This window comes from Leptonychotes weddellii, chromosome 15 (assembly GCF_054177405.1).
Source record: "Leptonychotes weddellii isolate Sample4059 chromosome 15, ASM5417740v2, whole genome shotgun sequence".
Taxonomy (NCBI): domain Eukaryota; kingdom Metazoa; phylum Chordata; class Mammalia; order Carnivora; family Phocidae; genus Leptonychotes; species Leptonychotes weddellii.
Window position 1 is genome coordinate 32,504,736 of NC_138383.1, and position 16,876 is coordinate 32,521,611.

General features: G+C 45.3%; 1 protein-coding gene across 7 annotated transcripts in view; it reads left to right on the forward strand.

Annotated features, from left to right (window-relative positions):
• The window catches only part of RFFL (ring finger and FYVE like domain containing E3 ubiquitin protein ligase), a 65,130-nt gene that overhangs the window by 26,856 nt on the left and 21,398 nt on the right, over positions 1-16,876 (forward strand). The gene's annotated exons all lie outside the window — the stretch shown is intronic.

The window sequence follows — 16,876 nt, forward strand, 5'->3', positions numbered from 1 at the left end:
CACAGCTAGTTAAGTGGTGGAACTGGAATTTGAGGCCAGGTTTGTTTTACTTGAAAGCCTTATTACCTTACTTTACTTCCCCTCTCCCCTCATCTGCTTGATGCTCTTTCATATTTTCCCATTTCATTCTCACATATTAAAATACTCATTTTGCAGTCGAGGAATTGGAGGCAAAGGTGAAACGGGTCGTGGTCCCATATCTCATGTAGGGCACCAGCTGGACTCCTGATATCCGTGTTCTTCCCATGGTATCACCACTGCCTCAAAATAAATAGTCGGAACCCAACTGAACTGCTTTGATAAAGTAGATGAGGAGGTTTCTAGTTACTCAAAGGAGTGGAGGAGGAGAGGGGCTGAGCTTAGACAAAGTAGAAAACAGTCATGACTTAGATCCCACTTTTTGAGCACTTAGTGTTGTTAAGGGCTTGCATTAATTACCTCATTTAGGTTCTCCATTTTACAGAAACAGAAGTGAAGATCAGGGAAATTAAGCACCTTGACCGAGGTCACAGAGGAAGACTGAATTCTGTCTAACTCCAGGCCCCATGTCCTCAACCCTGCACAACGCTGCTCTTTGGAAAGTTGGTATGGAGACATCAACTAGAGATGAACAAAAGACTTCTGAGCCCAGTGGTGGCTTGGTCCCAGTTGTATGAATTTGTTGGGCACCCAGTAAATAAAGTCTTCTGACGTTTCTGTAATACTCGGTAGCTCAGGTGTGGAAAGGCTGGGGAGTTAGAGGGGAAGAAGGACATAGAATCAGAGTTCAGTAAATCAAAAGAGTTCAATAAATCCTGCCTCGGGGTGTAGGACTGGTGGATTGCAATGGATTGTGTTAAAGAAAGTTGTGTTTGAAATTCATTTTTATAATAAATGTAGTTCGTTTGATGCAAGGTACATTGGGATATGGAGGAAAGAATGCCAAGATGATAAGATGGGATCCTTGACCTCCAGAAGGTCAGAGAGGCAGGTAAAGTGCTTCGCCATAGTGCATGATTGAAGGGTATGGAGAGGTGAAAAGTGGAGAAGAAGTATAGGGAAGTTATGTTATACAAACTGGCTTGTTGCAGATTGAGGATGGCAGTAGGTAGGGCTAGCCTGGTGGGTGCCATCTATTTTCTCAGGAAGACCCCTCAGGGTTTTGGTCACTGTGTTTTAGGTCTGGTTCTCAGGTCACAAAATTTGTTTTGCTTTGTATCTGGAAATGATCAATCAGTCTTTGGGAACAGCACTATATTCAGACTTGAGTGACTGTGCTCAGAACAGAATGACAATTTCTTACTCCAGAGTGAAGGAGGCCTTCCCTATTGACAGGATTCTGGGTTTTGCTAGGGTATTGCTTTTCTGTTATCAAGAGATCTGAGAAATGAAATTTAATAATACTGAGCTTGCTTGGTGAGCATGGAATAATATGATAGAATACTTTGTGAGGGAAGTTAGAAAAAAGCTAAGGTTATTGATTGCCTACTATATGCTCGGTATTGTACTAAGTGCTTTTGCATACAGTAGGACATTTAATTCTCCCAGTGGGCCCATTATCCTCAATTTACAAATGAGGAAACCAAGGCTCTGTCCAAGCTGGTAAGAGGATGAACTTAGATTGGAACCAAGTTCCTCGGATTCTAAGAGCCCATACCCCTAACTGCTTCTATGTGCAGTTCCCATTTAAGCTTCATGAAAGAACCTTGTCCCACAGCAGAGAAGATGGTGTGTCACCTTGTTGCAGTATTTGTCTGCCTTGGGTGATTCTGGAGTCAAAATGACCCCCTCTATTTTTTCTAGATGTTTCCAAGTTTGTAGATCACACTTTGATGTGGTCACTTTTTTTTTTTTTAAGATTTTATTTTTAAACAATCTCTACCCCCAACGTGGGGCTCCAACTCACAACCTTCAGATCAAGAGCCACATGTTCTACCGACTGAGTCAGCCAGGAGCCCATATGTGGTCATGTTCTTCGTTTAAATATGTTAATGCCATTACCCAAGCCCTTTTGTCCTCCTGTCTTCTTGCTTTTAGTTTGGAAGACATTGCATCTCTTTGGAGGGACTTTAAGTATATCTGTACACATTGATTTTGTGTTAATTTTATTATCTTAATTTTATGGGTTCTGAGATTCCTCCAAGCTCCTAACTTGTCACCCTCCTTCCTTCCTTCTCCACTGGATTTAAACTCAAATTCTGAGTCTGACTTTGGAATACTTGTCTGACTCCAATCCAGTTACCAATTTAGCCGTGGCTCTGTGGATTGCTAGCTATTGTTATTAACGTCCCTTCCTTCAGGCCCACTTCTATCTCAGATCAAATCCAGTTACTCACTGTACCTATATGTCCTTGATTTCCTACTTGGGTGTCCTTGTTTCTGTTGTGTTTTTGGCTTGGAATGTCTTTCTTCCTATGAAGCCTCCTTGTCTGATCCCTCACTGGGAGTAATCACTTCTTCCTCTGGGTCTCATAGTAGAGAATTCTCTTTTATGTCTCCTTTATGGCACAGTATACTTTCTGCATATGTTTCAATAGTTTGTATACATGTCTTTATCTCTCCTACTAGACCATAACCTCATTGAGCAGATTTATCTGGTTGACCTTTTATCTCCTCTAGTGTCTAGTTCAGTTCCCTGCAGGTAACATAGTAGGCATTCGGTGTCTGTTGGATGAATAGATGAATGGATAAGCAGAATTTAAGTTTCTGCTCATTGGTTTGGATTTCCCCCCTCCCCCCTTTGCTCTTCTTTTTTTCTCATTTCTTTTTCTTTTCTGTTAAACTTGCTGGGCTTTCCCTTTCACTGACTCACCCAGCTTGTCTTCACCACTCCCTTTTCTTACCCAGATTTTGCCTCATTCTTTTGCTATTAGCAGTCACTGTGTGGGAGGGCCACAAGCTGCTGGTCAGATTTTCTTCATCCTTTTGTGGCTTTATTCTGTCCAGGAATCATATGACCAGCATTGGCCGAGTGGTGATTACATTAAGATCTTTTTTTTTTTTTTAAAGATTTTATTTATTTATTTGACAGAGAAAGACACAGTGAGAAAGGGAACACAAGCAGGGGAAGTGGGAGAGGGAGAAGCAGGCTTCCCGCTGAGCAGGGAGCCCGATGTGGGGCTCGATCCCAGGACCCTGGGATCATGACCTGAGCCAAAGGCAGACGCTTAACGACTGAGCCACCCAGGCGCCCCTACATTAAGATCTTAATATAAAAACCATGTGTAAAGAGAATAGTCCTTAAGGTTTGTTATTTTGCCTTCAGGGGGAAACTTTCTGATCCACATTTCAAGGGAGAGGGAAAAGAATCCTTAAGTACTGAGAGGTATAGATCAAGGCATATATTCACACTGAATTGTGGGGTGTTAGAGGTATCTTATTTGACCAAAGAAATAACGCTGGGAGCCACAGAAGCTTCCTCTAACTCTTAGTGTTGAATCCTGGAACTTTTTCGATAGCTGGAAGAAACATTAGAGATTTGTGTCATCTTACCCTTCCTATTTTCCAGATAAGAAAACAGACCCAAGGAGGCTGACAGGTCCATAAAAACTGGGATATTCATTGTCCAGCATTTACTCCCAACACTGAATATAGCTTGTGGGGAGAACTATTAGCTCTTTGAAAGTGGTGGAAATTTCACTTCAAGTGGGGGCTTCAGGTCTCTAAAACTGGAAAACTTTTGCTGACATGTGGACTCCGGTTGGTAGCTGGTTGGATTGGGGGCGCAGTGTTCACCAGAAGGGCCCTTTATTAACTGTTGTAATCACTCCCGGTGATTCCCTTCCGGGGATCTGCTCAGTGGGGATTCTGGCTGATAGGAATCTGTTCCTTCTACTTTTGAAAAGGGGCCCACGTTTTTGTTTTTTTTTTTTTTTAAAGATTTTATTTATTTGAGAGAGAGAATGGAAGAGAGAGCACGAGAGGGGGGAGGGTCAGAGGGAGAAGCAGACTCCCCGCTGAGCAGGGAGCCCGATGCGGGACTCGATCCCGGGACTCCAGGATCATGACCTGAGCCGAAGGCAGTCGCTTAACCAACTGAGCCACCCAGGCGCCCAAGGGGCCCATGTTTAATAATAAAAACATTTCCACTCTTCCTTGCTTTTCCCAGCCCCCATATTCCACGTTCTGTTTCAGGCTTAATTTTCTTATCTCAGCGCATATTTGTGTTAAGTTTTTATTATGTAGGTCAGATGTCATTAGGAAGCATAGGAGAGACAAAGTGGCTTAGAGGCTCATGATGGGTTTTGGTGCTCTTTAGGTGAATCTTTTCTACCTGACGGGTAGAATAATGTATTTTATTGTCTGTGAAATAGTGCTCAGTGAACCGGTTGTTGGCAGATATGAAAGGTTACCTATTTTGTGGCTAGGCAGCGGCAGTGTAAATAGATCAGCCGGCCCCGAACAGGAAGTCAAGTGCAAACAGGATGTGCTTGTCTTTACTGTAACTTTGTGTGTCTGTGTTTTGAAACTTGGTGTAGTTAAAAGGTCAAGACTTCTAGTATTTGAGCTTGACTGAAGATGTCTCTGTTTCTGGCTTGAAAAGGAGCTAAGGCAACTAGTCCTTCACTGCCCTCGCCTTTATACAGGTGCACTCTTTCTTCCAGGGATCAGGCCATTCTTCCTGGTGCATGATGGTTTTTCCTCACTTACACCATATTGCATCCATATACTTTATAAAGCGAACCCCCTGAATGCCTGCTGGTCTGTTACTTTTGGTAGATGAGGGATCCAAGCTGTGCTTGGCTATTTATTTCTTAATAACAATAGGAAATCTTAGCCTGTAATTCACCAGCCTTTTAAATTACAGATTCCGGGGCGCCTGGGTGGCTCAGTTGGTTGGGCGACTGCCTTCGGCTCAGGTCATGATCCCAGGGTCCTGGGATCAAGCCCCGCATTGGGCTCCCTGCTCAGCTGGAAGCCTGCTTCTCCCTTGCCCACTCCCCCTACCTGTGTTCCCCCTCATGCTGTCTCTCTCTCTCTCTCTCTGTCAATTAAATAAATAAATAAAATCTTTAAAAAATAATAATAAATTACAGATTCCTTTTGTCGGATTCCAGGATTTCTAGCACACCTTTTGAGTGTTTCCTGAGTGTGGTAGTTTACAAATTATCCTGGGGCTGTTGTAGTCTTTGAATTGAAAATTTCCTTGAGTGTTGAAGGCTGGATCTAATGCTAACTGTTGAACTGTTTTACTCCTATAGGCAAATTTCTGGAGAAGAGATTAAATAAGCAGTCTGCTTGGGGGGGGGAGGGTAGATGTCACTCAGCTGGTAAACAGTCTTAGGAACCCCTCTTTTCTGAATCCCCTTCTCATTCCTCATTGCTTCCCACTGCTGAAATCTGCTTTATTATGTTCATCAGCAGGCTGAATTTGCATAATCCTGTGAGGAATAATCTTGAGATCTGTGGATTACCATAACCACTTGAGCTATTCCAGAGCAGGTCTATTCTTTTTTTTTTTTTTTTATGTTTATTCATGAGAATCAGAGAGAGAGAGAGGCAGAGGCGGAGGGAGAAGCAGGCTCCCCACTGAGAGGGAGCCTGATGTGGGGCTAGATCCCAGGACCCTGGGATCATGACCTGAGCTGAAGGCAGACGCTTAACCATCTGAGCCACTTAGGCGCCCCCAGAGCAGGTCTATTCTGATGGCCTCCAACCATAGACGAATGAATATGGGACAGGTGAAAGTCTGGGTAATGTTTTTTGTGCCATCCGCATCCTTGCCACATCGCAGACTATGCTTCCACTTTGTAATTCCAGGAGCAAATAGGTAAAGTGGCACATCTTAGTAGCATCGATGAGAACAGCACTATGACATCTTGATATCAGCACACGTGTTTCTTCTCTTGAATCTGTCAAGGAGCGGTGAATATGAGCCAGTCTGCGCTCTATTGTGGGATATACCAGCAAAGAATAAAACCTGAAGACCAGGTTAAACACAGGCGTTCTTCCCAAGGAGAGATTATGATGAGGATATGAAGGTTTTCTTTGCGGCATGAGGCGAACTGGAAATCTCCATTTTTGCTTCTTGGGATAGATAGTGGGCATATCACATCCTCGCAGGAGCAGAAAACATTTCAGCAAAGTCAGCATTATTTTCAGATTGAGATCAGACATCAAACCAAGCCAAAGGTCTCTGGGAGGAAGGGAGTGGTTGGTCTGGATTCATTGGATTCATCGCAAACTCCCCTTTGACTTCAGTGCAGCAGGGCAGTTACAGAACACGGTGGGGTGGTGTTCGCTTCTCTTAATCCGGAGGCCAAGAGGGTTGAGGAGCTAAGGGAGAAAGTCTAAACTGGCCGCGCTGTGGGAAAAGTGACAGACTTAATGGCAGTGTGGTAGAATTAGGAAGAAATCCAGCAGGCTGGGCTGCGCAGAGGCTAAACCACCTCTGAGAGAAGGTCTCCCAGGCTTATAAAGTTAAGAGCTGGTGGGAGGGGCCTAGAGTGCTTTAGTTCTGGGAGGATCATTAGAGAACAACATTGAGGGGCGCCTGGGTGGCTTAGGTCATGATCCCGGGGTCCTGGGATCGAGCCCCGCATCGGGCTCCCTGCTCCGCAGGGAGTCTCCTTCTCCTTTTCCCACTCCCCCTGCTTGTGTTCCCTCTGTCGCTGTCTCTCTGTCAAATAAATAAATAAAATCTTAAAAAAAAAAAGAAAATACATTGAGCCTGATGTAAAGGTATCAGCAGGTCTTAAAAAGTAGATAGGGGATAGAGCAGATAAACTCTGCCACTTTAGAGAACCTTGAAAAAGATTTTCTTTATTTGTAGCCAGCTTTTTTTGAGCACCTTTTAGGTGCTAAGCTCTGGAGTAAATGCTTGACATGCATTATTTTAATCCTTTCTATTACCCTTTAAATGTAATAATATTTAATAAATAAGGTTTAAAGGGATTAAATAACACCAGGGTTTAGAGTCCTCGTTGAGTCCACACCACACTGGACATTTGGCTGCAGTAACTTGTGTGCGGTCCACTTTGGAAAGGCAAACTGCATGATTTTGGCCCTAGACAGAACTCATGTCCCCAGGCGCTGCCTTTCCCCAGGGCATTGGTTGTGCCAGAGACCCACTCACCATACGAATCCCTGGCCTCATTAATGTTTGTTTGTTTTTTCAAAGATTTTATTTTTAAGTAATCTCCACACCCAGTGTGGGGCTCTAACTCACAACCCCGAGATTAAGAGTCACACAGTTCACCGACTGAGCCCGCCAGGTGCCCCTTCCTTAATGTTTCCATCCTGGTTACCCGGTAGTCAGTCAGTGGGATAGTAGCTCGTGAAAGCAGCTTCTTCGGTCTAGAAAAAGCCTGTCTGGTAAATCCTGTTTCCTGCATAAGAGTACAGGGGGATCAGGCTCTTAATTCTTGAGGAGCTTTGTCATCAGTTTTTTTTTTTTAAGATTTATTTATTTATTTATTTGACAGAGAGAGAGACAGCGAGAGAGGGAACCACAAGCGGGGGAGTGGGAGAGGGAGAAGCAGGCTTCCCGCGGAGCAGGGAGCCCGATGCGGGGCTCGATCCCAGGACCCCGGGATCATGACCCGAGCCGAAGGCAGACACCTAACAACTGAGCCACCCAGGCGCCCCGCTTTGTCATCAGTTTTGATGGAAGAAGGATCCTGTGGTAATTAAACTGCAGGTCCGTTTATTCTGTTTTCAGCTTGTTTGAAGACTGTACTCTGAACTGCTTTCTTTCCTGATTGACTCACCCTTTGGGGCAAAATGCCTGGGCTGAAATTAAATGTGTAGCCTTCTCCGCTGCAGTGTTCAGTCTGTCATCTCTCCTGAAGGCCACAGTAAGAAGCAGCCATTTAATTGGTCAGACCCCGAGGGTGAGATTTTGGCACAAGTCCGTTGGTTAGAATTACTTTTCCCTGAACTGCATAGCAGATGCCGAGGTCCCTCTGCAGATATTTGTCATAAACTAGTTGAAACCAGGGAGTTTTCAAGAACATTTATAACTTGTGATTATTGTGTATGTTTTTCACTTGTTTACAACAGTTATCACTTCAGGAAAAGAGCTCATTTATTACTAGCAGAAAGTGAAACCTCTCTCCTTTCCCTTCTTCAAATTGTCATTTTAACACTTTTTGCTCCAAGACCCTCGACTGTGGTTTCTTGTCTCGTCTTGCTTGGGCTGTGCCTGTCGGTAGCCACCAGCAAAGCTCTGCCCAGACCTGGGTGTATCTGGTAGAGCCTCTTCGATTTCTGGCATTTCTTGTCTCTGTTATTTTACTTCTCCATGTGTTGTTTTCACTGTCATTTGTATTCTTTGCAGTTCTTACCACAGTGCTGTGTATTCTGAACCAAAGCCGCTGGGAGGCCACTGAAGCCTTTCTGTGCCTTCTCACGCAGGGAGGGGACGGACATGCCTGTTCTTGTTCATCCTCGAGGCTGTCCCTTTTCTGACTTTCTAATGCTGTCATAACTGATAATTTTAACATTTTTCTGCTACTTCTAGAAACTCAGTCTGTTACTGTTCCTATTTTTCAAGTCGTCTTAGCAGACACTAAAAACTTATCTTCAGCAAGTGTGAGGTAGGCGTGTTCCTATTAGGCCTTTCCCTCAAGGGACTGCCATGGTTATTTGGGTTTAAAACCCTTAATTTGCCCATTACCCTGGAATCATGACTGTGGCTTTTTCAAGCATGAATTTGTGTCTTTTTTTTTTTTTTTAAAGCTTTATTGCTGTTATTATTAGTAAGACTTCAAATACCTGGTGATCACACTTACCTGGCACCAAGGCTCAAAATTAAGCCGTAGACTCCTGTTTCCCTTACCGTAGGAGAATACTTGAATTTATACAAATTGTTAGCCCATTGATTAAATGCAGTGCTGTGAGCGTGCTCACCCCCTCAGCAAGTAATCCTGTGGGGCGGGGACCTTGCCTGGTTTTGTTCCTCTCGGAGTCGCTGGGCTTGGAAGGGGGCTTGTCCGAAAGTAGTGCTAACCAGATAGTCACATGAATGAATTAAACTTACCAGGAGGTGTCCGAGATGCTGGGAGAGCACAGACAGGGTCAGAGGAGGTTTTCCTGAGGAAATAAGTGCTGCACGAGGTGGGCTTGCGGGAGGTTCCTGAAAATCAGAATAAGCTTGGCATTTGAGGGGCTGGGAGGACGGCAGCGGAGCTGGGGCTAATAGCTAGGAGGGTGAGGCCCTGAGCGCTAAGGATTTGCTTTCATCATTATTTCATGGGCACCAGTGAAAACACGTGTTCAAAGGAGAGTAATAGAGCGTTAGGTAGTTGAGACAATTAAGTCAAAAGCCTTTCCTCCAGCTGGAACAGAGATGGGCATGAATAGAAACTGAAACCTCTTAAATATGGATTAATATTTCTCTTTAGAAAGTTGGGGGTCTATTCGTAGCATCAGTACCCTGTAAGTTTTAGTAGATCGGAAATGCAGATGACTTACTGGATGTATAAATTAAAATTGTGGATTCTCAGGGATGGCTTTTTGTCTGCCGCACCTCTTACGAGGTCCTCAAGTGTTGAAGGGGTGGCTTGGTGCGTCGGTGATGTCCATGGTCTCTCCCGCAAGCAGCTCATTTACCTGCTCTCCAAGCATACAGGCTCTGAGTTACTGGTGCTAATGGGAAGGGAGTTGTGGGTGGTGAAAGCATCCCCCTCTTTCCATAGGACCACCAGTTAATCACCCTCTAGCATTGTGACCCCGGTCCAGTTAGCCAACCCTTAGGGTCCAGCCTCTGGGTTTACAGAAGGAACAATTTAGTTTGGATGTTTGCAGGATTATTGTATTAAAATACACAACAGATGCAGACAAAACCACTCACTTGGCACATGTTCGGTGTTTTGTAGTGTTTTTACTTTTACTTAAAAAATGATGTTTTCTAGGATCATCTGAGAAGGGACTTCTGAACCCCTGAGTCTGAATACATTCTATTTCTCCCTTGTCTACCCCTAAAATAACATGACAGGAAATTCTTTCACCTAAAGCTTTGATCCTTTATATTAAAGTCTACCTTGAGAACTGGAGGGCACAGGAGTCCTAGTATCTTTGAAGTCTGACATCTTAGTGTGAATGGAGGCTCTGGGAGCTGGTTTGGAGAGAGGCAAACATTTAATCAGTAGCCCCATGCCTTATTATAATGCCTGCCATTTGCTGAATGTCTAGTACCATCTTCTGCTCTTTATGTAATGTTCGAAAGCTCGTAAAGGTATGCTCCCTCTTTCTACTGAGCACCTACTCTGTGTCCAGCCTGTGAGATGTAGGTTAAGTTTATGTTCCGCTGAAGCTCAGGAGGCTACTTTCTCAAGCTCATTCAGTTACTCCGTATTAGAGCCAGGATTTAAGGTCATGTCTGACTGAGTCTAAAACCAAAGTAAAACATAGTTGGGAATTTTTATTTTAACTCGTCTATTTTCTAAAAATTGAGCCCCCAAATGAAATTCCTATCTAGGAAATGCACATTATCCACTACCCACATCCTAGGGACTGCTATGGAGGATTAGGATTTCAAGCCTTTGGAAATGTTTTCCTCTTCTGTGTTCCAGCCTGGTGAACGATCCCTTATGTCCAGCCCAGACACCACTTCAGCAGGGCTGCCGATCTGATTCAGGCCTGGGGTTCTAGAGTTCCACAATATATCTGTCTCCTCTGTGACTTAGGTGTTTGGAATTCTTTATTCTAAAACAAATGTCTGGGAAATGATCTCAGTATCACAGAGAACACACTTCACTGTCGCAGGCCCAGCAAATACTGTTGTGTACTCTGCGACTCACTTCCTCGCAGATGCGACAGTTGCCCTATTTCATGCTCATTGTGTTGTCACCAGCGGTTTAACTCTTCCCTGGTCAGGGCGGGCACCGTAATAGGCAGGTTTACTGGAAAATACCAGTTGTGACTCGGAGATTCTGTTTTAAATTTAAACAGTTGTGAGGGATTTCAAATTTCCTTTCAAACTTATTTTTAAAAGTAAGCAGCCTTCCAAGTTGAGAGATGATTTTAAATTTCAGGTGAGTTCTTAAGATAAGGACTGATTCTTTATTATGTGGGTGATGTGATCAGCTGTGCCAGAGCCCCACCCAACCTCATCCCTTAGCTGGTGGGAAACTCAAGCTTGGTGTGACCAGAGAGAGAAAGAGCAAGAGACATGTTGGGCTTTCCAGCCAGTAGTCACTACTGAATATCTAGGCTGTGGCCATTTTATAGTTTTAACATGTTATTTATCGATCACTTACTATAGGTTAGGTACTTTATTTATTTATTTATTTTTAAAGATTTTATTTATTTATTTGAGAGAGAGAATGAGAGAGAAAGCACATGAGAGGGGGGAGGGTCAGAGGGAGAAGCAGGCTCCCCGCCGAGCAGGGAGCCCGATGCGGGACTCGATCCCGGGACTCCAGGATCACGACCCGAGCCGAAGGCAGTCGCCCAACCGACTGAGCCACCCAGGCGCCCTAGGTACTTTATTTTTTATTTATTTATTCTTTAAGATTTATTTATTTGACAGAGAGAGATAGCGAGAGCAGGAACACAAGCAGGGGGAGTGGGAGAGGGAGAAGCAGGCTTCCCGCCGAGCAGGGAGCCTGATGCGGGGTTCGATCCCAGGACGCTGGGATCATGACCTGAGCCGAAGGCAGACGCTTAACGACTGAGCCACCCAGGTGTCCCTAGGTTAGGCACTTTATGAATATTATTTTTCACCCCTACACTTGCCTTTCAACAGGGAGGGATTATTCTTTTATACAGGTGAGGAAACAGGCTCAAAAACCTTAAGTAACCCGTCCAAGGTTAGCTCCCCTTTGTTTTTGATAAAGGACTTTTTTCATAGTCCCTTTATGTCACTGTAAATGTTGACAAAATGCTCTGGCCCTAAGGAGAGATAACTAGTACTTGCCTCATTGGCTGTATTGATAAAATACTTGAAGGTTCCTCTGACCTCCATTTGTTCATTGCACCAATTTGGGTGCCTGCTGCAAAGTGGCACTTGCTAGATGCGGATAAAAAAGTGAAGACAGATGGGTTCCCTGCCCTTGGAGGTTCCAGTCTGCAGGTAGACAGGCTGTAAGCAAACATTTGTAATGACAGATTATGGCAGTGCCCAGGAGGGCAGCAGAAAGGGCAAGGAGAGAGCGTGTGACTGAGGGGGGCTCCTCTACGTGGGTGGTGTGGGAGTCGCGACCTGAATGATGAGGAGGAGCGATCCAGGCGGGAAGGAGCTCGGAGTGCGAGACCGGTGAGAGGCCATCAGGGCTTGGAGCTTAGTGAGCTGGGAGAGGAGCCGCACGGCACGAATGGGGAAGCCTACAGGGACTAGTGGCATAGGCAGGGTCTTTTAACCATGCCAGGAGTTGAGTTTTCCTTCTAAAATGCAGTGGGTGGGGGGAGGCGCCTGCGTGGCTCAGTAGGTTAAGCATTCGACTCTTGGTTTCTGCTCAGGCCATGATCTCAGGATCGTGAGATTGAGCCTGGCTTCAGGCTCCACGCTCAGTGGGGAGTCTGCTTGAGATTCTCTTCTCCTCTCTCTAAAATAAATAGATCTTAAAAAACATAAAATAAAATGCAGTGGGATTCCATTAAAGAGCTTTAAGTGTCTGTGTGTGTTGGGGAGAAAGAATTGGAGAGAGGCAAGAGCGGAAGCTGGGAAACTAGTTAGGAGCAGTTCTTTCATCCAAGATGCCATTTTAGACTCTGGAATTACAATAGAGCACAAAATCCCTGTCTCATGTGTTTTGTTAATTCTAGTTGGGGAAAAGCAGTTCACAAGTAAGCCAGTCGTATCAGTTAGTGCTCTTATGCATGAGATTAGAAAATGACATTTAAACTGAGGGGTGAATGGCAAGAGGGAGCCAACTATGTGGTATCCTGGCAAGAAGAGTCCAGGTGGGACTCTTCCAGGAGCAAATAGCAAATTCAAAGGGTCTAGGGAGGGAAATGGGCGTAATAGAGATGGTGATTGAGATCACTGCAGGGGGACAGGTAGGATAGGGAGAGGAATTTATGAAATCATCGAGCTTAAAAATAGTAACCACAGCCACCTGACAGGGCTGTCCTTGGGAGACAGAGTGTGGACAGAGAGGGTGCCAAAGACAGCCTGGGAGCTCCCTACCTCACTGAAGAACAGAGGGAGGGGGGAGAACCAACAAGGAGGCTTTTGAGATAGGAGGCAAACCAACGGTGCAGAGCTGTGGAGAGTGTTTCAAGGAGGAGGGAAGGGTTGCTCGTGTCTGGCACTGCTGGGAGGTTGAATAAGAGAGAGATAGAGAAGTGTCACTTGGATCTGGCCACTTGGGATTCCATGGTGACCTTGTGAAGAAGAAATTAGGTAGAATGGTTTAGGCGAGACTGGAGAGGGTTAAAGAGTGAATTTGAGATTGAGGAAGTGGAGTCAAGTATTTGAAGAAATTCTGATGTAGAAGAGAGCCAAGAAAAGGACCTTTACTGAGGTCAAAATATTTTGTTACTATGTTTTGCAAATATTCTACTAGATGCTTTAAAAAACTTTTAATTGAAATATGAGAAGAGAGAAGTGTACAAATTGTAAGTGTACGGTTTAAATTTTCACAAAGTAAACATCTGTGTATATAACCAGCACTCACGCTAAGAAACCAAACGTTACCAGAAGCCCCCTTGTGTCCCTTTCCATTTATTTTCCTACTCCCGAAGATAACCACTATCCTGTTTCTAACACCATAGATTAGTTTGCCTGTGTTTGAATTTTGTATAGACGGAACTGTTTAGTATGTGTTCATTTGTGCCTGTCTTCCTTCACTCATCGTTAATCTGTATTGTTGCATGTATCACTGGTTTGTATATTCTCACAGCTGTATGAAAATACTGTAATTTGTTTTTCCATTCTCCTGTTGATGGACATTTGGACTGGTTTCCAGCTTGGGGCTGGGACAATCGTACTGCTGTGAACATGTGAACCTTCTCATGTACTCTTTTTGGTGAATGTGTTTCTGTTAGGAATATACCTGTAAGTGAAATTGCCAAGCGATGGTGTGTGTGTGTGTGTGTGTGTTACCAGTTTATACTGTGTGTTGTACCAGTTTACACTGTGTGTGTACACGTGCGTTGTACCTGTTTACACTTCTGCCAGGAATATTAGAGTTCCAGTTGCTTTAAATCCTTGCCAACAGTGGCTAGTATCCAGTTTTCCCATTTTAGCCATTCCAGTGGGCGATTGGTGTAAATATGTTGGGTTGTACTCTGTACTTTCTTCATGACAAGGGTGAGTTTTTAAATCTGGGAGATCTTAGAGCGTGCCTGTGTGCTGATGGGAAAGCTCCCGTCGAGATGGAAAGCAAAAGCTCTGTATACTCTGCAGCCCGTTCCCCTCAGACTGATTTTGTTATTATTTGAGTGATTGTGGCATCAGGATGACTTCTTGTAGCCCTTAGAGCACCGGCTTCACAGTTTAAGTGATTTAGGGTCACATCTTGGCTTTACTACCCTCTAGCTATGTCCTTTAACAGGTATTTTACTCTCAGAACCTTGGTCTTACCTGAAAATGGGGTGAAATCCCTAATGTGCCTTGCCGGATTGTGAGGATCATACGATAAAGCGCTAGGTAGTCCCTAGCTCAGTGCCTGGCAGATGAGAAGCATCCTTCCAGTGAAGAATGACTTCTTTCTTCTTTACTTCTCAAACCATGTAATTACTTATCAGTTATTTCAGAGAGGCATAACTAAGCCATATTGATAGGCTTTCATAGCATTTCCTTTCAAAGTCATTGCAATTGTACTTTAATTGCCTTTTTAAGGATAATATACAAGATGAAGCAAAATGCATTCTGTATTAATGATCCTCAACGTGGACAACTTTTCCTAGTGCTCTTATAACCCAGCTGCTTTGAACAATTCCGGGAATATATATGGTAGTGACCGCAGGCGGGCTTGCCACGGAGCTGCTTTCTGGTTTGCCACGTCAGAAGGGTACTTCTTTGAAGATTGGGGGCATCGTAATTAGGTTTTTTAAAAAGGATTTTTGTGAAGTCCTCCACAGTGGGTTCACCCTAAGTCCGTTAATTCTGAGATCTTCTGTCTGTGAAAAGCCCATTGCTGCAGAAGTACCTTGGCACGCAGAGCAGTTAATTAAAATCCAAATAGATTGGAGGAGAACCTTGGGGACGTGACTTTACTGCCTTCGATTTGGGTGGTTAGCAAGATGGTTTGGAGCCGCATTGCACACTAGCACTTACTTTCCTAGGACCCTGACATTCTTACCCTTCTACTCCATGGGTCCATTCTGACCCTTCTCTCCTCCTTGGGAAAGCCCATGACAACCACTGATCCGCTTAAAATGATTTGCCTGGGGCAGGTGAACAAGTGGAGAAGTGACTGTCTTAAAATTACTTAGGATTCTAGGACTTAATGGGGAGAAATCACATTATCTCCCTTCTTGCCTCTAACTACGACTGTACTCAGCCTGCCTGGGCTAGGTCATTTATCTTACCCTGTTATTAAAACTGTAATTTTCCTGTTCAGCAGGCTCAGTCTCCCAAGAAATGCCAGCATCCTTGTCAGGCTGACAAACTCCCAGGTGCTGACTAGCCGTCCTGGCCCCCGCCCGCGGGGCTCCTCCAGAGGAGCAAGTTTTCTCATCCCCCTTGGCCTGACACCTCCCCTCTTTCTCCCGGGGCAGGCCCAGTGGAAGAGGCGGGCCCGGCAGGTTTCCAGCAAGCTCCGTGGGACAGCTGTGGGAGATTGTATTTGAGGCTGAAATCACCAAGTCCTCCTTTTTTCTGAGGAGGGTGAGGGGACTGGGGGTGGGGTGGAGCGAGTTTTAAGCCCTGCGAGAAGATCTGGTCATTTTCTTTCAAGATTGGGAGGCTTGCAGATCGGAGAGCGGAGTTTCTCCCAGTGTGGCCATAGGTAGAGCTCATCACATGCCCCGCAGTTGGTTCTGCTTCCAGCGCTTTGGCAACATCATCAGATGCCAAGTGTGCCTGTCGGTCTGGGGCCAAGGGAGGAGAAAATACGGCCAAGTTTGTATGGCAGTGTTCAAATGACCAACTCTTTCCTTGCACTCCTTGAAGTAACCCCGAATTTAGCTGTTATTTAGGCGTAGTGTTTTCCGGTTTGGCAAGAGAGTACTTTTAACTGACCCCTTTAGGAAATGGTATTTAAATATAGGTCAAAAAGAGTAAAAGCCTAGTCTCCTGACGTTGGTACCCCTGTTCGGCTGGGCTGAGCAAGTCTGTAGGTATTTTAGCCCTGGAGACTTTCCACCGTACCAGTCCCTTCCCCGCGTATACGTGTGCCCGGGATAAGACTCAGTCCTCCACCGGCACGGGGAGGCCTAGGCAATAACCCAGGGGCACATTTCAAGTCTTCTCCCAGAGCCAAGTCCTTCTGAGCCTAGTAACCAGAGACTTGGCGTAGGCCGACGGCTTTTCTTTCTGAGCTCGTCACAGGAGGCGGTTCAGATTAGAAGCAAAGTTGGGGCGCCTGGGTGGCTCAGTTGGTTGAGCGTCTGCCTTCGGCTCAGGTCATGATCCCAGGGTCCTGGGCTCCCTGCTCGGCGGGAAGCCTCCTTCTCCCCCTGCCTGCTGCTCCCCCTGCTTGTTCGGTCTCTCTCTCTCTGACAAATAAATAAATAAAATCTTTAAAAAAAAAAAAAGATGAGAAGCAAAGTTGAGAGAAAATAGTGCTGAGGGAGATAGGTTGTCTTGGTTCTCGGCTTGAGGAAGAGCTTTCTTTGCTCTCCTGCCCGGGCGGCGGAGTTGAGCGAGACGGCAGCGCCTCATTGGGCCCGGAGACCGCTGGGGGCCAGGACCTGGTGGCCATGGCTTTTGCTGTTCCCGGGGCCCAGCAGGCCGCCGGTGCTCCCTGCACGCTTGGGAGAGCACAGGAATTTAAAGGACAGACAACTGGCCGGCCTGCCGTTATTTTCCCCTCGATCGCGCTTTACCAAGCGGGCCTGGCCCTCC